The sequence below is a fragment of the Thunnus thynnus genome, chromosome 19 (genome assembly GCF_963924715.1).
Source record: "Thunnus thynnus chromosome 19, fThuThy2.1, whole genome shotgun sequence".
Classification (NCBI taxonomy): Eukaryota; Metazoa; Chordata; class Actinopteri; order Scombriformes; family Scombridae; genus Thunnus; species Thunnus thynnus.
Window position 1 is genome coordinate 6708606 of NC_089535.1, and position 24074 is coordinate 6732679.

At 41.6% G+C, this 24074-nt stretch overlaps 1 protein-coding gene and 1 long non-coding RNA gene across 4 annotated transcripts in view; one reads left to right on the plus strand and one right to left on the minus strand.

Annotated features, from left to right (window-relative positions):
* Positions 1–24074, minus strand: part of LOC137170585 (LHFPL tetraspan subfamily member 2a protein) — a 45405-nt gene that overhangs the window by 17136 nt on the left and 4195 nt on the right. The window contains exon 2 of one of the 3 annotated variants that reach the window (XM_067574056.1): positions 9397–9479. The gene's annotated coding sequence lies outside the window, so the exon portion shown is untranslated. Of the gene's footprint in view, positions 1–9396; positions 9484–24074 lie in introns of all 3 variants that reach the window. The other 2 variants (XM_067574055.1, XM_067574057.1) reach the window with 2 other exon arrangements.
* Positions 11694–20683, plus strand: LOC137170588 (uncharacterized). The gene is made up of 2 exons (XR_010924634.1): positions 11694–11939; positions 19976–20683. It is a non-coding gene; the product is annotated as an uncharacterized lncRNA (long non-coding RNA).

The following is a 24074-nucleotide window of genomic DNA, read 5'->3' on the forward strand; positions in this document are numbered from 1 at the left end:
AGATTAGATAGATGCAGTTAACTGACTGATACAGCAGATGGTTCACCGTCTGAGTAATGCCTTTCTGGCTGATGGGAGCAATGTGTCCCAGGATTGCTTACAGCAGCACTGCATGCATGCATGCATTCAAGCCAACACTGCAGTCAGCTACAGTGTTTGTCAGACTTTTGTGTTCACTCACACAGCAGAGAAACAAATGAGTTCCATATGAAGACGGAAAAAGGGGGCTGACTCAAACAGGAAGAGAAGCTGATAGGCCAGGCAGCGTGAACGCAGCGTGGAAAGCCTGAGGAAGAGGCCTTTCTTATCAGTCTGAATGGAAGTTAGGTCATTTGAGAAAAAAAAAAAAAGTTCCATTCAATGCAGCTGCTTGTATCTCCAAACCTAATAAAACCGTCTCCTTTTCTCCTTTGACTTGTTTCCAATAAACCCTGGTGACTCATCCTCACCCTGGTGTTGTGAATTGGATGGAAAGAGGTTAATGGGCCATTTTAAAGCCACACATTCTCCTGAAAATGTCTAGCAAAACAACTGTTGACCATTTGCTAAACCCTGCCTCTCTTTGTTCATGTTGCTACTCTTGTCGAGCTTTCAGTTCTCACATATGTAATTTACAGTGATAAAGATGGCAGATTTACAACTTCAAAACTCAGTTTTTTTAAGCCATGGGTCCTTGATTTTTAGACTGAGGTGTACAAAAGCAGACTTCTCATTCCTAGCTGTTTTGTTAGCTGTTTAGCGGTTGATTTCTGGCTTTTGTCAGCGGCAATGTCGCTAGCAGATTTTATCAGCTCCTGTTGTCAGCTCACTAATTAAGCCAAGGTTCATTCCATGAGTTGGTTGAAAATGTGCTGTCTCATGCTGACTATTTAATGTTTCCATTTAACTTGATTTAAAGGAATAATCTTGTAAAATTGTTGAAGAAGAACCTTTATTGATAGAGCACTTTTCAAAATCCACATATAAAGTGCTTCTATCCACTTAATGGCTACATACATGCTAAAAGATTGGCGCTAAAGCTATAAAATAGCATCCTCACTAGCTGATCCAGAAGACATGTACAAAATGTAGAATTCCTATTGTAGTGCTGTGTAGAGCTAGTTAGTCCTAGCTAGCAGATTTTATCAGCTCTTGTTGGCTAACTACTTAAGCTAAAGTTAGCTCCATAAGTTGGTTGAAAATGTGCTGTCTCTGACTGACTTTTTAATGGTTCCAGCTCATTCCTTTTTAAGATAAGAACCCTGTAAAAGGCTTAAACATCCACTTAATATTGTGCTAACAGACTGGCGCTAAAGCTAAAGCTAAAGCTAAATGTCAAAGGAAGAAATCGTGAACAGAATCGTTCACATACTTGCGTATGTACTTTGTGTATTACTGGAGGAGTCCACTAGAGGGCACAGCAGAGAACTAAGGATATTAATAGACCTTCCAGATTTGCATCATGTCAACAATAAACATGGTGACACTCAAGGAGGTTACTGTATTGTTAATTCTGAGAGCACAGCAGAACAAGCACCAGTGCCAGCTATTGTGGGAAGCATATTTGGCACCATGCAGTGGCAATGGCACTTTGTACAGATGCGGGTAATTGAGGACTTGGTCTATTAACTTGTCTTCAAAACTTTCTGCCATTGTTGTTGCTGCTGATGTGTCTTCTGACCCATGACCCTGTCACACCCCCATACTGTCTCTACACTGCCCCTACCGTAAATGTGCATATTGCATCTTGCAAACACATGGCATTAATTTCTGAGGATGTGCACAACGAAAGCTCCAAATGGACGCAGGATATGTGAGGCAGCCATCATGCACACACAAACACGTAAAAGCAAGTATATGTCCAGCCTAATAGCATCCAGGACCAGCTTCCAAAAAGTATTGTACTTGTGAACAAGTCTGTTTTTAATGAAACCTCTCACCCAACAAACTAATGTACTATCTTAGTTAGTTAATAACTAAAATACTAAATAATAGGGTCCTTACTTTTGCAGTACCGTATGGTTATTACTGTAGATACTGAGCTCGTTAGCTGCATGCTAACGATTGCAGCTTACGTTAGAGCAGATAAACATACAGTTTCATCCATTCCTTGCACTTCTGCTCTTGTGTTTCTGGTTTTGGAAATGTGATAAAAAGACACCACTCTCCAAACTCTCGCTAATTGCGGTTTGAAGGACGGTCAGTCAGTTGCTTCTAAAATACTTCAGTAAAATACACTTTCTGTTTATATTCTCATCCCTGTCAGGAGCCAACCTGACTGTGAGTGGACCTAGTTCTCACATATCATGTTTGTGATTTGGAGATGCCGATACAGATCAGACAGAGACTGACTACAGATCGTCTTACAGGCTAATGGAAAGCCAGCGGTGCTGCTGAAGCCGGAGTTGAAGATGCTCCAGGCGATTTCTCTTGGCAGCCCGAGGAACTCCGACACAGCGCAGACCCTCACATCAAAAGACCAGAGGATCAGAAGAGACAGCAGAGAACGATCCTCAGCAGTCCCGATCGCAGCAGCACATCCGCACACATGTACGCACCAGACACATGCCAAGCATCATTCATACAGAGAGCACTGGGAAGAGTCTGGCTGTGGACTGCTGGTCATTCATCTTTCCTTGTCAGAGTCTGGTCAATAGTATCATGTAGATCTAAAGAAAAAAGCTCAGTCTGGAGCAAAGCAGAGTGAAAACAGTGTGATAACAGCTTCATACAGCCAAGATGTGGATGACGATATTTTCTGGAGCAGCCTAAACATAAAAATCTTGACATTTTCTTACTTTGGTTTCAATTATCCTTGATTCAATTATGACATACTGCTCAGCAACAGTAAAAAATGTTTCAAAGTAGTGAACTTGTATTTATTACTCGTCTCAGATAGAATAAAACATTACAAGTTATTATGTCAAATAGAAAATATGTGCCAGTAGAAGTAAAAACAGGTTAAACGAACCATCTACAGGATGAAACGAGCAGAAACTGTTGATCTTAAATAGCTTTAAATGCTAAAACATACAAGAATGAAAAGAAAAAACATATATGCTCAGTATAAAAGCAGATTAGTGAAGGCTCGGCCAGTTACTTTGCTGTAGTTTTGTTTGTCTGACAATTGCCACGGACACACAAAAAGGAATTTCTGAAAGGAGAATAGACTAAACTATACTCTATTGCAACATCACGATCTGTTCTCAATTTCAAATTTCACACTGAGCAGGATCTGATTTTGAGCAGGAGAGTCATAGCCAAGAGTTTTAAAAACAGACATTTTTACCTTCATTATGGATCCATTTTAAGGGCTTTTTGCAGTGTTACTTTTACAAGAACTGCGTCTCTGAACTGTGGTTAAATAACCTCTTGGTTCTAAGCTCATTTAGCCTGACTCACGGCTGCGACGTTAAGCCTCTAAATAGAGAGAGATGTCGTCATACGTGAACAAGAGATTTATTTGTGTGGCAGTAAACACAACACATGGGCCTACAGGTAATTGTGCTATATTCAGAGCTTCATTAGATATTTCGGACTGACAAACAGCTCATCGTTTTGGTTATTACACCCTGCAACTTCTTCTTTTATGGTTCGCTCTCTCATCATCATTTCCAGCCGAAGCAGACAGCTGTTTTCAGCAAAGGTGCATACAGACAGTATCTGTAAGAACTCACCGCTTATCTTGCTAATGTTAAACAAAGTTGCGAACATGACTACAACAGTGTGTCTATACACCTGCGACCTAAATATTCAGGTGCTCCGAAGCCCCGGTTGGATGAATCAGTCAAGGAGTCAGGAAGGAACTGATTTCATACTACAGAAACCAAATGTTTTATTTTGGCTCGTGTCGACACATGATTCCCGGACATGCTTCAGATATCTCAATGAGGTTTTTTTTTTTTATCTCCACGTGTTTTCAATCGGAGCTGCGTCTGCACGTGTTACGTCACTCCGACTCCAGCCACCCTGGAAGAGGCTACGCAGGGCTCGGTTTTAAAAGGCCCCCGTGGAAAGAGATAGCGGAGCAGAGGAGAGACATATGGAAAGAGATGGATGGACAGATGGAATATTTGCCTCTGAAGAGAGCTTATGGAGTTTCCAGTTGAGGAAAATAATAATGACAGCTGGCTGTGCGGTGAAATTAAGATGCAGAATACTAGGAAAACACTCGAAAGTGCAAAACAAATGTCTAGACATGCAGAATATCTGATAGCTGATGGTAGCATATGGATGTAGATGGTTTACCCTTCCAATTTTATCACCTCACCTCCCAAAAAAAATCCATGTTTAAAAGCAGATACGGAGGGCAGATGGGTGTTGGAAAGTCTTCACTGCTATACATTCGCTTCTCTTTGCAATCAGAGAAGTCACAGTTTGAATCCCACAGACGGAGCAGCTACAACCATCTGGCCACGTCAAGGCCACGACTGCAAAAGGCCCGTCAACAGTCACATGGAGGCAGATGTTTAACATGCACACACAGGGGGGGAAAGACCAGCATCTACTGGGCACCATATACTTTCTACCACACAGTCTATGTTGGGCTGGGTGTTGTTTGAAACTTTTCGATATCTATGCTGATGCAAAATCTGAGTTTCGGTGCAGAAAATGACCAAAGCAATACTTGTTTCTATACCTTACTTTGAGAAATATGAGCATGTTTTTCTAAAAAAAAGAAGTAAAAGTTCTCAAACAGCTGCACAAGAACGAGTATCAAGTATTGAGGTATGGTCATTCTGTGATTTTTACAGCAACGTTGGAGGCATTAAAACAATTCTCTGAAAGCACATTTGTTTGTTGAGCTACATAACATCTTTTCTTCTACAGAACGGCTTCACTGACAACTTTAACATCTTATTCATATATTTGACATTGATCCATCTGTTTAATACGACAGCTGAGGTCAAGAGACAGATAAATTTCCTCCATCGAGGTCACGCCACATCATTTTTATTCATTATGCTCTTGTCAGTTGTGGCTGTAGTTCCCCATATCTTAGTGTGGGAGCGTTATCTCTGAGGCATATTTGCTAATTTATGAACTTTGGGGAGTACTGCTGGAGCGTAAACACACGGATGTGTTGAAGGTGAGGAAATCCTAACACTGAGCTCCAGGGGAAGCAAGACGGGAGCGTGGGAAAGAGTGAAAGAGGGGAAAGAGGAATAATGGGAACTGTGGAGAGACCTGCATGTTAAACACATCTCAGCTCGCAGTCAACAGGGAGTACACCTGCGAGAGGTGTGGAGCTAACATGTCGGCCACAGACTAATAACACCTACGACTGAAAGACAAGTTGGAGGAATTGTGGAGAAATGAGTAGTGTGTGGGGGGAAAAGAAAACAATTTCATGTATCCCAGGAGTCTTTTTTACTCCAAATACATACATAGAACATAATAAAAACACAGCGTAGCGGTGCACACATGAACACGTGGAGCCGGGCACACGAAACATGCACACCTCTATTTGATCTCGGTGTAAGTGGTCAACTGTTTTCCCCCTGGAAACATCTGTTTATACAATCTGACTGCCTGTGTGTCAGTCTGGTTTGGGTGGTGAGGTGGAGCAGGAGTCACTCCAGGAGGAGGGACGGGATAATTTTTCAGCTGTGCGTCTGGGTAGAAAGGCGGAGGTCAACAATCCCTCATCTTCTCATATTGACCATAACACCCCTCGCATGGCGAGCCCACACCATGAAGGTTAAGAGGGTGATGGAAAACAAAGACCATCTGACATATCACAGTCTGGCTTCAAAGTGGGTGGCCAACCGCCACAAACAGGGAGGGTTTCACTGGATAGCCATCTTGTGAAAAGATTGCTCTGTGCTGTTCTCCACAAATGCATTTTTTTTTTTTTTTCCCCTCCTTGCTTGCGTCTGTATGGCATCTCTGAGCGGTTAAATATCAGCTCGTGCTGTTTGAGCTGAGGATTAAAGGGTCTGAGGAATGGCAACAAAAAAGGAAGATAACATCCATTATTGTGCCACAGGGTTCTCACAGAGCGATAACAACAGAGCAACAATCGCTACTACTGTTTGTTGTATGGAAACCAAAGCAGAAAAACTGGTCACTGCATGACTTTACAAAGAGAAATCCGGAGCTATTTAGAGTGAGTAAGTGAAGAGTAATGTGGGACGCTGCCAAATGTGGGTCACCGAAGCTCACATGAATCTATCTCTTTTTTTCTAACAAATGCTAACAATTAGGACCGCTGTCAAATTAAACCTGGAGTGTCATGTAATTGAAATCACATGACTCCACACATGTGATGCCATAGACTGAGGCAGGGCAATCTTCCAACTTGCTGTAAAGATCAGTCAAAAGGTCAGTGACAAAAGGATTTTGAGTAATGTTAAAGGTGTAGATTTGTTATAAATGAAGCAATGTTGCCAATTGTTATCAGATGTGTTTATGATATATATTCATGCCTTGAAATATGCTACAATATGGTGAAAATATGTTTAATATTTTTTTATTTGAGTCAATTGTTCATTGTCCCACTTTAGAAAATGTGGTTTGAAATGTGGGACAGCTGGTTTTAGTAATGTGGGACAGTCATATATGTCGATAGATTGGTGAAATATGCATTTAAGTACATTAAATGTGCAATAGCAATAGTTATTCAGGGGTCTTAGTCTTGTAATGCTCAATTTTTAACTTAATCAATTTAAGTGTGCTAAAAAAAAAAAGGAAAATATTCAACAAGGTGAAATATCGCTTTAAGAAATTAGAGGCTACATTCTTCACACCTATTTCCTCTGACTGCTGATGGACTGGGGAGCCCGAGGAGCCCCGGCACTTCTCCGTTTCCCACTGTTAGAGCTGCAGAGTTGGGGGCCCTCAGGCCTAACACTGTCTCCATTATGCTTAACCATTTCCAGCCCCACCTTAGCCCTGCAAATAGCCCCGGGATCCATAAACGCAGGGGGTTGCAGGAGAAAAGCCCTTCCACTTCAAATCCCCATGCTTCTGTTTTCCAGGTCCGACTCAGGAAATCAGTCACTCTGCTGAGCTCGGGTGGACGGTGTTTGGCAGATCTCTGGAGGGCTAAGAGTATTGTTCTCACTGTGTTTTGTGCTTGGGATGAGTGCAGTTTAATCCTAACTTCCCCGTGGCTCTGACCTGCTGCTCCCAACCGAGTTTCCCACTATAGCACAAAACAACACAAACTCCCCTGCAAGCTGAGACCTCGCTGGGCTGCTTTATCCAAACGCCCCTGGGGGCAGAGCCGTAGCTGTTGTGGGCACTCCAAGCTTAACCTGATACTCTGCTCGAAATCAAAAGTAAGCACCGTGAGGAACAAGTGGAGGGCGGGGAGCGGGGATAGCCATGAGTTGGCACCGGACTCTCTCAAGTTTCGGATAATAGAAGTATCAAGTGATATCATCCCCGCTCTCAGGCTCTTGGCAAAACACGCTAAACGGCATGCGGAGGAGGCAAGGGGACGAGCGATGGAGACAAATGAGGGCAGAAACTGAGAGAAAAGGAGGAGGCCGAGGACAGAGAGAAGAGGTGGGAAGCTGAGAAATGGAGCGTGTTGGTATTGTCACACTGGTTTCGGGGGAGTAAAGAGAGATGTGTAAGCACTTTCTCTCGCGGACAAAGAGATGAGTGTTGAAGAGTCTCACAAAAAACCCGTCCCGTGTCAGATTATACCAAAACAAAGCGGATATGGACACCGCCGCAGTATCCTGCAGACACAATAGGGAAAAATCTGTTTGTATTAGAGCTGACATGGCAGTGTATTTAACAGTCATGTCTCATATTTCTAGAATAAATCAGCAGAGACATCCTTGGATAAAGCTGAGAATATATAGATAGAGACTAAAACAAATATGACACTTTGAACTAACTTCCTGATAGAAATAAGTGAGGTTTAAAGATGTAATTCAGACATCTGTTGCTGCATATTCCTACAGTGATGTATCTAATATGGAGCATAAAGACAAAGGAGGTTCAGGCAATAACAAGTATGAGATAACAGGAAACAGGCAGCTGACATGAAGTCTCCCCATTTTATTTTAGGAGCAAAGTGACAAACGATTATACTGTTTATTATCTTTGCGGGGGCTTTCCACTTTGAAATGACCTTCACAGGTGGTCCCTGCTCAATATCTCTCATTCCATTGTTTTCCTTCATATTGGAAAAACATGCCCCCCCTTCCCACTACCGGCACTCCCCCAAAACACCCCCAACTTCCTACTTCATCCAGATAAATATACCAGACAGATTTTCTCAGAGTCAGCGTGGCAGACAATGAAAATACAGCACGTGGAAGATGCTGCTTTATCTTTGGGTGAACTCTCTCTCTCTCTCTCTCTCTCTCAAGAGTCTCGCTCTGATACAGCAGTCCAGCCGTTGGGTCGCATGATAAATGCAAAGACGTCCCAAGATGATTCATGGTGTGGTAAAGCGGAAAAAGTACATTTCTGCAACAAAAAAAATTGGTTTCGCTGTAATAGTTGCTTTTTTTTCCCCCTCATGAATTACTGTTTAACTTTTCCTCCACAGGCCTCTAAAATGATCAAATACATAAATCCGAGAAGGAAAATGTGTTATTTCAATGACTGTTCACAATTGTAGACATATGTAACCTGTCATTTGGGAAACATTTCTTTTTTTTTTTTTTTTTTTTTTAAAGGGACACTTGGATAATTTTACACATAACAGTCAATTAAGCCTGTGAAAGCAGCTGTATAATGTCATCTGTGAGTCAGAAGGTCTGAGAAATATAATAATAGAAAATAAGTAGTGTAAAGAACAACTTTATTGTGGGCTCAAAATAAAGTTTATATATATATATATAAATATATTACAAGAGAAGTGTGTTCAACTTTTTTGCACCTTGGAAATTGGTGAAGTTGTGCCAGAAATCCCTTCTCAACTTCCAAATATATAACATAACTCACCGCATAATAAACTGTACTTGTAGTCTGAAAGAAGAGGGCATTTAACAGGCTGGCAAAGTCTCAAGAAAGATGACACTGAGTTGCATTATGGGAAATGTAGGCTGTAGCTGTTTTGGAAACTTGACGTACACTAGAGACTATTCTTACTTTCTGTTTTTGAATCTGTCGCCTACTTTCTGAACGTGCAAAACTAAATCTTAGATGTAGTACAGGTTTAAGATGTGCACTGATTATGTTAAATAACACCTGCCTGGAACAATAGGAGCAATGGGAACAGCTTGCGTTTCCACCAGTAACAGACGTGTTGCCAGGAACCCCAATAATATCATAACAAGAAAAGCAGGAAACCCTGTTTATGTTTGTTTTGTTAGTCTTCACATCTCCTGAGGAAACCCTCTATACTGGTTTCACATGTGAGAGGACAAAAGGATATAGAGGACATATAAGGACAAAAACATGTGACTGTCACGTAGACCTGCACCCTCATACGGACATGACAACACCAACCTCTTGTGTGGAACCTCGTGGTGGACGAAACTGCAGTTAAATCCAAATGATGTAAGAGTCCTCTCTCTCTCTCTCGCTCTCCGCTACCTGTAGAAACAGCAGAAACAATGAAATGATGTGAGTCCAAATCACAAAACCATACCACCTCCAGAGAGAAACGGTTCAGCCGCTGTTGGCTTCACGACAAAAATGCGCATCTTTCTCTCTTTGCTCATTGGTATTTTCCATTTAAACCTGAGACGGAGGAGCAACTGCACCTGGAGAAACTTTTAAACTGTTTCACATGTTCATAAAAAACCAAAAGAGAGACACGCTGATGTCTGCATCCCTCATTTGACGTGACGTTAGTCCCTGTGGCAACATTGCATAATGTTTAGCACACAAAAAAACACATTGTACATGCATTATATAAGCCAACCAAGTCACTAAGTGGGTTTAGTCATAAGCTCTGTGTGAAAGGTGTTAAATTACCAAGTCCCAGTTTCCCACATCCTGACCTCTACAATCAACACAGACCTACTGATATTAAAATATGAATAAAGCTGGTTAAACCTGAAACCTCCACTAGATGCTTTATGTACAACACATGTCCAGCTGGTGATCCTCTGCTTGTGTGGTTTTCCCCCCCCAACACATCCCCAACTGATTGTGACTAATTGAGTTGTTTTCCTCTACTTGTAAAAACTCAAAAGGTCTAGATAATCAATAACAGTTGCCTCAATCATTACATTTGTGGCATTTCTCGTAGCCTCTCTGCCCTTTTCTGCTAAAAGGTTAAAGCTGCACTAGTTAATATTTCTATGTTAAACTAAACTGACTGTGAAAGGAGTGTCTTGTAATTACAAACCCACAGAGTTGATTATTGTCACCTGACTCTCCATTTCCACTCGGCTCTACAGAGAGCAGTTAGCATCTTTTGGCTAATCGTTTTGGTTTTGCAACCTGCTTTTGCGGACTTTACTATATTTGTTCAATCTCGTTGTTCTCCAGTTTACAGGCATCTGTGTTCAGCAAAAAAGCTCCACTAAACCAATTGAACATGAACCAACCAGCACAAAACAGCAGACATGTAAGATTAGCGATTAGCTGGTGAACGTAGCGTAGCGTTTAGCAGCTAAAGAGCCAGATATTTCCCTCAGGAGTTGGTGGAGACTACACGGACTGTGGAAACACAAATCCAAATAAATGCTGATGTCGCTCCGTGTGCTGGATGAGTCAATAGACGACTACTAGCCAACAAGTTTGCAAAATCAACTTCATGAGGGAATAACAAGTCAGTGTTGTGTTTTCAGCTTGTTATGCTGAATCAAAAAAATTATTGCTGCTTTCATGTTTTATTTCATAAAAGTATAAGAATTTCTTTTGACGTTAGTGAAGGCAAGGCGGCCTGCTTCCACTATAAACCCTGTAATAACAGAGTAACCAATACTAATACTAAACCATCACAGCATCAATATATCCCATGTGGCAAGAAACCAATCATTCCTTTGAAGCTAACCGATGAAAACTCGACAGGACCACAGACATTCAAACATGTTCCTGCTGTCAGCAGCAGATTCGGGTTACTCTGCCGTCTTCACACTAATGGCACACATACATAGGTCAGGCTGTAGATAATTAACTAATGGCCGACCCTCTTCCCTTTTACTCGTCTCTACGGAGGCCTTTTAATGGATATTATCCAGAGAGAGAAGCACTCAGCTCGGTTAACGGTCACTTCAATAGTCAGACTTGAATAGTGATAACATTAGCGGGATTGAAAAACATTCCGCTAACGGTGCATAAAACCACTTACTTGGGATAAATACAGCAGAGTAGAGGGTGATAACTGGTGGATAGTCAGCGAACATAGATATGTTTATCTTAAAAGGAAGCTAAAGGTGGAGTTTTGTGCAGATATCATAATGATTTGTGGCAGTAGAGGATTGACTGAGAGGACTGACAATGCATTTAATTATCAGTGAACTCCTCTCGGTAATTATTTGAGCTTCTCAGCAACACACACACACATACACACACATACCTGAAACACCCACAATCCCAGTGCGGTAGGGTCTGTCGTAACACCAACTCTAGAGTGTGCTTTGTTTTTATGAAAAGCGATGCTCTGATAGGGAATTATAACATAACCAAATACAGTGTGATCAGAATTGACATCAAGTTTATGAACAGTGGAAAAACAAGCGGTATTTTGCAATAAAAACCCTGGAATAAGCTTGAAATAATACACGATTCCCACAGCAGCTTCACTGGGATCACTATGACTCTCACTACACTAATAAACAGCATACCAACCGTACAGCAGGCCTCTAAATCAATGATCTTTCATTGAATTAAATGTTCATACTTTTTTATTTTTCATATTCATTCTGCCGGAGAAGATAAAGAAACATCTCCTTTGTGGTTTGATTTCTTTGTCAGAGGTTTTGTATGTTGTTCAGGATGAAGAACGGCGTCGGGGTGAAAAACAGGTGACTCCCCTTTTTCTCACGCTGGTATCTGATGGAGCAGGATGGATGTAAACAGGAGCCTCCATTTCACAGGTAAGTTGCATGAAATTCATAATAACAGAGATAAGGGCAGGAACAACATACTGTAGCTGTAAGGTGCAGATTGATGTTTTGAGTTGAGGGACGGCAGTCAATCCTACACCTCAGATGAACCTCAGCAGTGTGAATTCTTGTTGGGCGTTTTCCCAATTACATAAGTGGATACACAAATCGCCACAGCTGAGGGGAATTTTGCCAAAACACTGGTGTATCCAGCTACTATTTTGGCCCCTTTAAGTTCCCTTACATGCATTAAACTTGCGAATACCTCCTAGTTAAGGCAACATTAGATGCTGGTGTTTGGAGCTGAGCTGTTGAACCCTCCCACAGTTGGGGGCAGGCTATTATGTGGGGACTGGGGGGGATACCTGTAGGTATGTTCACTGCGGCCCAGACCAACCACAAAAGAGTCTTTCTTATAGTTTTGAGGGGCTTTGGGATCAGGGGAGCTGAACAGGAGGGAAGTATGTGGGTTTTCAACATTTAGAGGTATAGTTTGACACTTTGGGAAATATGGTTTTTCGCTTTCTTGCTGAGAGTTAGATGAGAAGATCGACACCACTCTCATGTCTGTTTGTTTGCTAAGAATGAAGCTGCAGCCAGCAGGCAGTTAGCTTAGCTTAGCATAAAGAAAGGAAACAGGGAGAAACATCTAGCCAGCACCTCTAAAGCTCACTAACTCACAGGTTATATGTCATTTGTTTAATATGCACAAAAACTGAAGTATAAAACGACAAGTTTTAAACAAGTATTTGGCCGCGACAAGCTGTTGTTTCTACACTTCAATTTTGTACGATTTAAACATAAATGCTGTAGCATGAAAAGCACAGGTGCAATTAATAACATTAATTAATTTTTTCCTAATTCATGACCCTGACATAGTTCATGACGGTTCATCAGTAGAGCTGCAACAATTAGTTGATTAATTGATCAACAGAAAATTAACTGGCAGCTATTTTTGATATTTTTTAAGCAAAAATGTCAAACATTTGCTGGTTGCAGCTTTTCAGATGTGAGTATTTGATACTTTTCTGTGTCATACCTGATAATAAACCTAATTTCCTAGGGTTTTGAATTTTTGATCTGATAAAACAAGATATTTGAAGACATCTCTGAGAAATTATAACTGGCATTTTTCACCATTTTCTGACATTTTGTAGACAATTCCTCAAGAAAATAATCGATAATGACAATAACATTTAGTTGCAGCCCTCTTCGTCAGTATGGAGCAAAAGTTACCAGTTCCACCTGTGCTTTTCCTGCTATGACAAGTCAAAATGCCTGCTATTAGTGAGATTCAAACATGCTGCTGAGAGGATCTTTCTACCTTTGGACAGAGCCAAGCTAGCTGTTTCCCCAAGCTTCTAGTCTTTATGCTAAGCTAGGCTAACTGCCTGCTGGCTGCAGCTTCATACTTCACAGAGAGATAAAAAGTTAGTATCAGTACTCTTATCTAATTCTCTGAAAAAAAGGCCAATAAGCGTATATCCTGAAATGTCAAACTATTGCTTAAAGAGTTTCTGTAGCTGGACATGCAGGAGCCAGAACTGTCAAATCGTGGCTGCTGTTTAATCCAAATCAAAGGTTGTATCTATCAAGGCTGTGACACATCAAACAGCAATATTGTATCTGGCAGTGAGGAAAAAGAAGAATCAGACACATCTTCCATTATTTTCTCCATCTGTTTCATATTTCTGCTTCCTCAAATCCTCTCCTCGTCCCCTCCACTCTCTCTGTCTCTCTGTGTAGTAATGAGAGGCATGTGAGGCTGAGCGGAGAGAGCGCTCTCATTAAAATAACCAGCTCAGGAGCCCCATCCCTCAGGCTAAGATACACAACACAGGTGTTAGGAAGCAGCCAGCACCCATTCACCCTCACAACACTAATCACTGTAACGCACTGCCTCTGCAAAAGTGTTCAACAAGTGATTTGGAGCAATCGCTGAAGGAGTCGGTGAGCAAATATTTGAAGAGTACTGAAGAGAAAATAGAGACAGATAAGGCATGAAACCAGATGTTTCCCTAACTGAAAAGGTGCATTTCACCTGGCTGGTTTTAAAGGTCAAATACAACATGTTTATTCAAAGTGTGTGTGAACTGTAAAAACTGGATTTACAATTGTTAACCATGTGGGAACATCTGTTTCTGGAAACACAATACATATTGTCAGTGTAAACCGGGTTATATAAGCCTTCAATATCAAGACAGGAACTCAATGGGCATTACATCTGCTGTCTATTCATACAATGCAAAACAGACTTGACCAACAATGACCTCATCATTGTACTGAGCAGCCAGTGTGTGTGTGTGTGTGTGTGTGTGTGTGTTTTGTCTGTGTCACTGGAACATTTTTATAGGACTAGAAACTGTTGCTGCATCAGCACCACAGAAACCGCTCAGTGGCAGCACAGTGGATTCAGTATCATACATGTGGGACGAGAAGACTAATATTTTTCAGTTCTGTTAAATCAAATGCAAGCGGCAGATATAGTGACAGTTAACTTTGTCCTGCAAAATGTATGGAATGCATCAAAAAAATGTTAAAAAAATCCAAAAAAAAAAAAGATGAAGAAAAGCAATTAGTGTTGTTGAAAATAATAAGGCTTGCCTGTTCCCGCTCAGCTGGGCAGCTGCATTACATTTACCACACATTATTTTAGGAGCCAGTGCTGAGACAGAGGGGCTTTGAAAGCCTTGCCAGGAGCTCTTCAAAGAGAAGAGGAAAAACTGTCGGGATTCTGGTGCCTGTGCAGCTTCCGCTTTGGGTTTTGGGTGCGAGCTCGGCCTGCTGATGGCGACTGAGAGACGAAAACAATGCTGTATCGAAGCCATGATAAGTTTCCTAAAGGTTGTTTATGTCCAGCTGATTGTTTTCTCAGCCAAACACGCCCTCAGTTACTGTTGCTACAACGATCAAACTTTCGGCTCTCGCGAGGCACATGTGCAGTTTACCATGATATAAATCCTCCGAAGTGTTTGAAATAATGGGCCCATGATTTCAAACAGAAGTAAACAAAAGCAGCTTCTCCTTTCTAGCTGCCAACTGTCGACTTTGCTGTCTGAAAATGGCAATTGATGCCGGATGGGAAGGGTAAACGGTCCATTTTAAGTCTCCTTAAAATGTCTAGAATATCACAAAATGCCAGTTCTTAGCGAGGCAACGACTGACCATATGCTAAGCCCCATTTCTCTTTGCTACTGTTGCTATGCCTATCAGCTTTCTCGCACTGCACATGTTAAGTTTACGACGACGACGGTGGCCGATTTACGACCTCAAAAGTCTTTGTAATGTCTGAAACCATGAGTCCTTGACTTCTAGACTGAGGTGGACAAAAGCAGGCTTCTCATTTCTAGCTGGCAACCAACTTTTTTTTTGTTTCCATCAGACTTGATTTAAATGGAGAATCTTGTCTTGTTAGAAGTCTTAATCCACTTTATGATTACATACATACTGTGTTAAAAAAATGACAAAAAAATAGCATCCACCATTTGATCCCAGAAGCAGTATAGAGCTAGTTAGTCCTAGCATAATAAGTATGATATGATATGTACATTAAGACTGTTCGTTTTAACATATTCCTGTTTGGCTGCTTAGCTAACATGCTTCTGCAACAGTAGGTTTCACTTTTAATGTTACAAGAAAAAGACTTTTGAGATGAGGACTAACCGATGTGCAAACGTAACGCTGTCTGGTAACGTTAGCTGGGGTTGCTTAAGTGTAAACTTTCCCAAATCCAACACAGAGCAGGACAGACATGCTAACGTTAACTTAAACTCTGATAGCATCCAGGACCGGCTTCAACAAATGAAATATTACAGTGGATGTGCTGATCGTGAACGGGGCTTTCTTTAATGTAACTGGCATCCCTCCAAACTATTTGTTTGTCAATGACATGCTTCTTTGCCTTAGAAATAATGCTAGTTAGCCAGACATGCTAACAGTAGTATTTAGGCTATTAATTAATGGACATGCTGAATGCCAGACTGTCAATTTGCATTTCAACAGTAGATTCAAAGACACATAGAAACAAAGACCATGTCCAATCTAAGCTGGCAAAATTCATAAACACATCTTTTTATTTTCAGTTTTGGCCCTGTGTGCAGACTAAAACGGCATTTTTCTCCCCCAAAAATTGGGCTTTTCCATAATGGCCTCCAGAGTGTGTAAATCTGAAAACAACAGCTTGGCGTTGTAGTGTGTACGGGGAAAATGTAGCTTTGTAGAATATCAGTGACAAAACAGATGGTGGCAGTAGTTTTTTATTGTTGTTGTTGTTGTTGTTGTTGTTGTTTAAACGTATCTATCTAGCATCTATCTCTCACTGACATTGTTGTAATCTGCTTGCAATAAACAAAATGTCAGGAAGCAACGGAAACTGTAATTTTTCTTCTTCACTGGTATCTTCATGACACACCTACTTGGTTAGGTTTATGCATGAGGAGGGGCGGGGTTAGGGTTTAGGGGTCAGGGGGTTGTGTCGTGTAGCATGCAGTTACGATGACAACATCTGGGAGGGGGTGTCGTGCAGTAAAGTGGGTGTTGTCACGTAGGTCTGCTAGACTGCAGTCAGACCCTTCTCGGCTGACTCACTCAGCAGGAGAAGATTTACCTCTTTTGGCGTTTTAATGTGAACGGAGGTATTTGCAGAAATTAGCTGGAACTCCTGCTGTGGACTGCTGTGTCATTTCTGCTCAAAAAACGGTGATTTAGAGTTTAACTAACTTAATGTAGACGTTGTCAAAGATTTTATTTTCATTTAAGGAATCATTTTAGTCCTAGAGTTCTTTAAAATGATTATCTGTACATGAAAATCAATCCTCTATGACTTTATGAACCCTTGCGATGACATCACACCACTAACATCCAGCTCTGTCTGCTCCATTAGCCCATAATTCCCACTGACACAAATACACACCCCTTTCCACTTCAACAAAAAAACACTTAACACTACAGCACAAGCCAGGCCATTACAAAAGGACTCGGTCTGTAAAGTAAAAACACAAGGTGTTTTACTCCCTCAGGCACACGCTGATTACACACTCGGTACTAATGCAATGATTATCCACACTCTATCTAATTTCCTCATGTGTGCTCACATACATACATGTGTGTGTGTGTGTGTGCGTGTATGTGTCTTGCCTTTAAACCACAGACCGCACACAGCACACACAGAGATGACATCACCTCGCAGTGATTAGTCTGTTAGCTCAATGTGAAACATAACAGATGGCTGCAGAGCATCATCCACTTTTTTCATTAAAAGATAAAAAATACCGGATAGAAGAATAAAAGAGGAAGTACAGAGGAGCAAAAAATGACTTTTAGTTTATGTGTCCTCTGGTTTTCTTTGTGCAGATGTGGTGAAGTCATCACTGAGGTCTCTCTATATGATAAAAGACAGGTGTATTAAGTGCTCTCCAAAACGGATAGGAGGGTAATTTCTCTGGATTGGACGCAGGCCAAGTCTCTCCCAGACATGATGACAGACATAATAGGCAAAGGGATTTCACGCGACATCACACACACACACATACACACACACACACCCCTCCTCCCCTTTCTACAGTCTCGCTCACGTTCGCCAAATTGTGTTATCACGTCTAAAAGACAAAGAGGCATCATCTTTTCTGTCTCGCCGCTGAACCTGCGAGCTTATGGTGATAAAGATTCCCACTCAGTGACACAGGCCATTGGCCACCAGGAATCCGATGGTGCTGCATTAACAAGGCTGTAACGGCTTCTTTAGTGCGTTTAACCGTCCTGAGAGAAGAGGATAAGACGGTGTTTACATGATCTGGGAAGTGCATGTGCCTACCAATAAACCACCTTAAAAAAAAAAAGGAGCTATGTCAACAGTCCTGCAGATACACTTAAAATGCTGTTCAGCTGTTGGAAAGTTTTCAGTACACACATTGCGTTGGACTCCATATCTGCTAGTGAACAGGCAACTGTTCGCTAATATTTTTAGCCATATCAACATAAATGGGGATGTCAGTCTGCCCCCCAAGTGACCAGAAAATCCGGTACAGCAGGTCTAAGAAATGTGAAGTCTCCAAACTCAAGCTGAGATAATGTGATGACGTCACATTTGGTTTATTTTTTGTCCGACCTGACAAAGCTCTGGGGCTACAAAAGACATTACACAATTGTTTTCACAGGAAGAGTCTTATTCCCAATGCAAGAAGACTGATGTGTTAAACAAGACAGAATGAAAGTTCTTGACTGTCTTCTCTTTTGGCTTAACAACCGTTTGTCAAACATTATATGGTGAACATCTATAGAGTATAGTGTGTGTACAGTATATGTCTGCATTGTCGAAAAGCTTCATTTTACCCAACGACGCTAATACGTGAGACTGTTGTTAATGTTCAGTCATCCAAAAATATCAGTTTAATGTGGATTGAAAGCAAAAAACAGAGTTAGTGTGGCTGCAAATAATGTTATTTTCATTATAGATTCATTTGTCTGTTATTTTTTCTAATTGATTAGCTGTTTGGTTTATAAAATGTTGATCGCTGTTTCCCAAAGCTCAAAATGCAACCTAAAATATCTTGTTATGTCACAACCAACAGTCCACAACCCAAATATATTCAGTTTATTATCATAGAAGACTAAAAAAAACTGAAAATATCCACATTTGAGAAGCTGGAATCAGAGAATTTTGGGGATTTTTTCTATAAAAAAATACTCAAAACAATGGATTGATTGTTAAAACAGCTGGCGAATAATTTTCTGTCAATCAACTAACTGATTAATTGACTAATTGTTGCAGCTCTAGTGTGGATATAATGTCATTTTTGTTATTTTTACGTGAGTTGACAGATCGGTGGACAGAGGTCAGAGGCAGCTATTTAAAAAGTGCTTTCCCTCCACTCCGAGTGAATGATCTCTGGGGCAGCTTGTGGGCCTGTCAAAGAGGAGTCACGACACTGGTAGAGGAGGGGGGGCGAGGGAGGGAAGGAAGGAAAGAAGAAGAAGAAGAAGAGGAAGGAGGGGTAGAGAGGGTACAAAGGCAGCTCCAGACGCCGGCCCCTGGGAGATGGATCACAGATGTCTGACCCTGGGCCGCTCCAGTTAATTGTGAAACAAAAAGCCTTTACCTTGTCTTTTATTTTCTTTCATTTTAATCTCTCCTTTTTTCCCGTTTTTTCTCTCTGAAACTTGTTTACCTTTATGCTTTGCTCTCTGTCTCCCTCCACTATTATTACCACCCTCTATGATTCTCTGTTCTCGTGCCTGTGTTTACCCTCTTCATGCAGTGAGGGACGGCGTAATCCCTGCTGTCTTCAGATGGCAAATACCACTTAGCTGTTGAGGGCTGCTTCAAATGACAACAACAAACAAAGAAATGCCTCATTCCCTGCATTCTTTTTTTTTTTTTTCCCCTTCTCCAAAAGCGGCTCAAAAGCAACTAAGCATATTTTATGGAAAGTGAAAAAAGGTCTCTCACTGGAGAGAAATAGATTATTTGGATAAGAAATATGAAACAGTAGCCTTCACTTTTGCTTTAAAATATAAACACTGCAACTGAAGAGGAGAAGCTTCGCAAACCGCAATTTGTTGTAAAGGATGCTTTTCTAGCAAAAAATAAGAAGGTTAAAAGCTTATGAGCACGAGGAAGGGAGGAGGGAGAGCGAGTTGACTGTCGGGTGAACCTGAAACTGTGTTGGCGTTTATTTAAGCGAAGCCATGTCGGTGCCGATCGTACCTGAGATTGAATCAAACAGGATGCGTCTGTTGACAAGCCTGTGGTTGGGAAAACTAGCCTGGCAAATTCCGGTTAAATTCAATTAAGCCCGTTCATATCAGCTCGATATATAAAGGCTGGAGCTTTTGGGGGGTGTATCGGTTTGATCTTGTTTAAAGTCATAACTGAGAATCAAGCCCGATTATTTCTCTCTTTTAGTATAAAATTAAGTTTACCCTCTGGAGAAACATTGTGGAAAATAAAAATAAAAACCTCTTGTATAAGGCTATTTATTTAAGCTTTCTTTGTGTGACTGTGTGCGTGCGTTTGTGTGGTCCCACAGGTGCTGTAACATTATCCCGGGCCCCGTCTAGTGGAGCAGTCACCCTCACCTGGAGAGTCCTCACACTACAAATCAATTCACAGCTGCACAGAGCATTAGGCAGACCTCTGCTCCGGCTCTCAGTCACAAAGTGGAGATTACTGAAGACATTTGGTCAAAAGTTCATAAGGTTTTACACGAAACCGAGCGAGTAACAGACCTTTCCCTTAAATCCTAAGCTGTAACTAGCCACAGCAGGCCTGTCAAGCTTGTTGAGGCGGTTGTTGAGGGTGGTGTCCTTTTTTTTTTTTTTTTAAGCCTTTCCAAAACCAAACACAAGAACAAAAGTGTAATGAACGGATTAAACAGTGTGTTTATCAGCTCTAATAGCTGAGATCGTTAGCATGTCTGGCTAAATGGCGTTCTACCAAGAGTAATGCAACACCTAAATTAAGCCAGTTAAATCCCAAAACACCGTTTTCCAGCAGGAGTTTCAGCTTGTTTCTGCAAATACCTACGTCCACATTAAAAACGCCAAAACTGGTAATTCTCCTTCTACTGGGCATGTGCGGAGTACAGACAAGCAAGTCCGCCGCAGAAAAACAAGCTATTAAAGTCGGCAATTAAGAGAAGAACAACACTCTCATGAAGCTGTCTGCCATTTTTGTTATTGTGGTTGTTTCTTCTTCTTTCTCTTCCAATAAAACTTCTGACAAAGATGAAATGCCACGCTACTGCTATCATCTGTTTTGTCACCCGTTTCTATAAAGCTCCAATTCCCCTGTACACACTACAACGCCATGCCAGCATTTTCAGATTTACACACCATTTCCTGGGGAGAAAAACGCCGTTTTAGTCTGCACGTAGGGCGTGTGGACATGGTCTGAGCGTTACTTCAAAGACCAAGGAGTATTTCATTAACAAACAAACCTACATTAGTTTATGGGGTTACAAATTATGTTAAGAAAACTACTGTGTAGTATTTCCCCGCTGTGTGGCAGCTAGTCCTGGGTATCGGGTTACGTTAGCAGCTCTGTCCGGCTCTTTACTGGATTTAGGAAAAGTTTACACTCCAACAAGTATGTAAATTAAGCAGCCATACAGGATATTTGAACAAAATAACAGCCTGATTTTACATTTTTCCTGCTGCTTCTTTATTTCAGTGTCTAATACATGAATCATTAACTGGTGAGGTCCTGGTGGGACATGTTAGCTTTAGCCTCAGTCTCACAACATCACATATGTACTGTAGCCATCAAGTGCTTATTTAAGACACATTTTCACAAGATTTGTAAAAGTTTTTAAATTATTTAGCTGGAAACATTAGAAAGCTAGCTACAGATGAGTGAATCTGCCGGCAACAGTGGCTTTTTGTCTGAAACCAAGGACCCATTTAAAAATGTAATGTTGTAAATGTTAACTACATTGGTGCAGTGCAAGAAAAAGGAAGCCTGACAGACATGGAAACAGTTATGGGGCAAACGGTCAAACTACTGTGAATACAGTTAGTAATACGAACAGGATTAGGTCAAAACAGTGACCCGCCTTAAATTTAGCATGAGCCACCTCTATTAAATCTGAGTCTGCCGAGGCAGGATGCCGAGAAAGACAGAGAGAGCGTTATGACTGTTGGTCCTGCTCCTGCTGGCTACCAAGGTACAGTGGTGATAATGACGGGTGACAGCCTGCCAGGCCAAACCGAACGAGGGTTTCCATGGTGCTGGTGAAACCAGGACCCAAACAAAGGGAATCACATCTGTGGTTGTGGGCGACATGGGCTCAGACCAGCTGGAGGAATTTCTCAGTTTCTTCCCAGTAGAGATAACTGGGAGGGTAAAAGAGAAAGTGGAAGGACTTAGTTGGAAAGATGACCAGTATGACAAGGCTGATTTGGGAAATTTTATGTCCGTGTGGAATTTTACTCAGAATGAAACTGTATTAACGACAGCAACCTGATCAAAATGAAACAAAAAGCATTTGTTCCCACATACGTCATTCACAACTGTAACAGATTATTTTATTCTGTATAAAATGTAAGCAGCTACCCACATTAACTCTGTACAGTTAGCTCCTTCCAGTTTTCACCATCTATTGATCTGGTTTGAACTAATGCATGAAACAGTTGTATTCTATTAATCACTCAAGTCAGGATTCAATGCTTTTCTCTGTTTTATATCGCTATAAATTAACCAGCTTTCAGTTTTGAACTGCTTGCTAAAGGCGTCGTCTTGGGCTCTGGGAACTTTTCCACATTTTTTGATATTTTCTGACATTTTAACAAAAGGAATAGTACACTTACTCACTTTCCTGCCAAGAGGTAGAAGTTTAGGGGATCGATAACACTCTCATTTGTGTGCCAGTTATGAAGATAGAGTCAGCAGGGGTGGTTAGGTTAGCTTAGCATAAAGAAAGGAGGTACAGGGAAACAGCTAGCCTTACTCTGCCTGCCAAGAAATAGTTCCAGTATATAACTCTGTTTAAAACCACAACTTGACGTTTTACATTTCTGTCTGTGTACGAATTAAACGACATGTATGTAGGTAGGCAGATTTTATTTCCCCTTGATTCCAGTCTTTATGCTAAGCTAGGTTAACTGCCTTCTGGCTCCACTGTAGCTTCATAATTAGCGTACAGACATGACAGTGGTATCAATCTTTTTATCCAACTCTTGGCAGGAAAGCAAATAAGCATGTTTGCCAAAATGCCTGAGTTTTCCTTTCACCCCCCTCAAAAAAAAAAAAATCCACCAATTAATCCATAATGAATAATAATTAGTTGCAGCCCTTGTTTGAATAGGCAGTAAATTCTTAGGACTCCATCTCTTTGTAGTCATTGTTTTCTTTCTCTAATATGAACTGGAACCAACAGAAACACGAAAGCAAATTATGACTTTCAGCTGTGACACAAACACAATGTACAATCCCCTGTTATCTCTCTCATACAGCCTTTTCCATGACATAAGCCAAAGTGAACATATGATACCGTCTTATCGCACATTACACCCAGACTGCTTATTGTGGAAGGTCATAACCTTCCATAATTAGCATACAGCTGTATCCCAGAGTGACTCCGGTTCCAGCTTAATCAATATTCAGACATGTCTGCTACAACATTAGCGTGGTAAAAAAAAACAGGATGGATGGCAGGGAAGAAAAAAAAAACAGGAGACACGGCGCTGACTCAGAGACATAAACCGAAGTGAATGTTGAACACAACTACCAGAAAAGTTTAATGAGCCTGCAGTTGCTCAGGGACTAGATAAAGTGCTGGAGGCCATGCAGCTGCAAGCCCACCGTCCGTCTGCCGTGCATTCCCCTGAGACTGACCCCCCGCTCGCCACAAAGGAACAAAACCCACTGCAGATTCTTTCTCCTCATTTCACCCGACAGGAGGGTCCTGCCCCCCCCCCACCCCTTCCCTCCCTTTCCCTCCCCTCCACAAGTCATTCTCTTCTTTTTTGGATGTCTCTTTCTTTCCAGGGGATAGTATGTTCCACACAAGCCTACAGTCAGCCCTCTATTGATAGAGGGGACAAGTGTAGGGTGAGGGCTTTGTTATTGTGAGGACCCCACCCTGCTGGTTTCCCAGTAAACAGCAGGCTGGAGAGCTGCTGGAGGCAGATGTACCCCCAGGAGAGGCTCATCTCCGGGAGCCACGGGGAGGGAGGGTGGGTGGGGGGGCCTCCCGAGGACGGAGAGAGTCGGGAGTAAAATGAGTGACCACAGGAGCGAAGAATAGCAGGGGAGAGGACAGAGAAGGGTGATTAGCTCCAGCGCTGCCTAATCTAATCAGCGTGCATGACTGACCCACTGTGTAGCACTGAGGGGGCAGACACGTAGAGAGCAAGGAAGTTTCATCAAGTATAATTCAGAGGAGTACGGAGGGTTTTTGCAGAGTTGAATCGGTTGTTTCAGAGCAAGAACAGAACAGGAAGCCACATGGGAAAGAACATCACGTAAAGGCTGTTAGACATTGTCACATTTCACGTGGATGTGACATTTCTTGGGCTCTCCTCTTTTGCTTTCTGCAGAACAACTGTAACTCACTGCAGGTGCCATGAAAAGTCAGAAGAGTTGATTTGACATGCAGATGCAACAAAATTAACAAGAGGAGACGGACT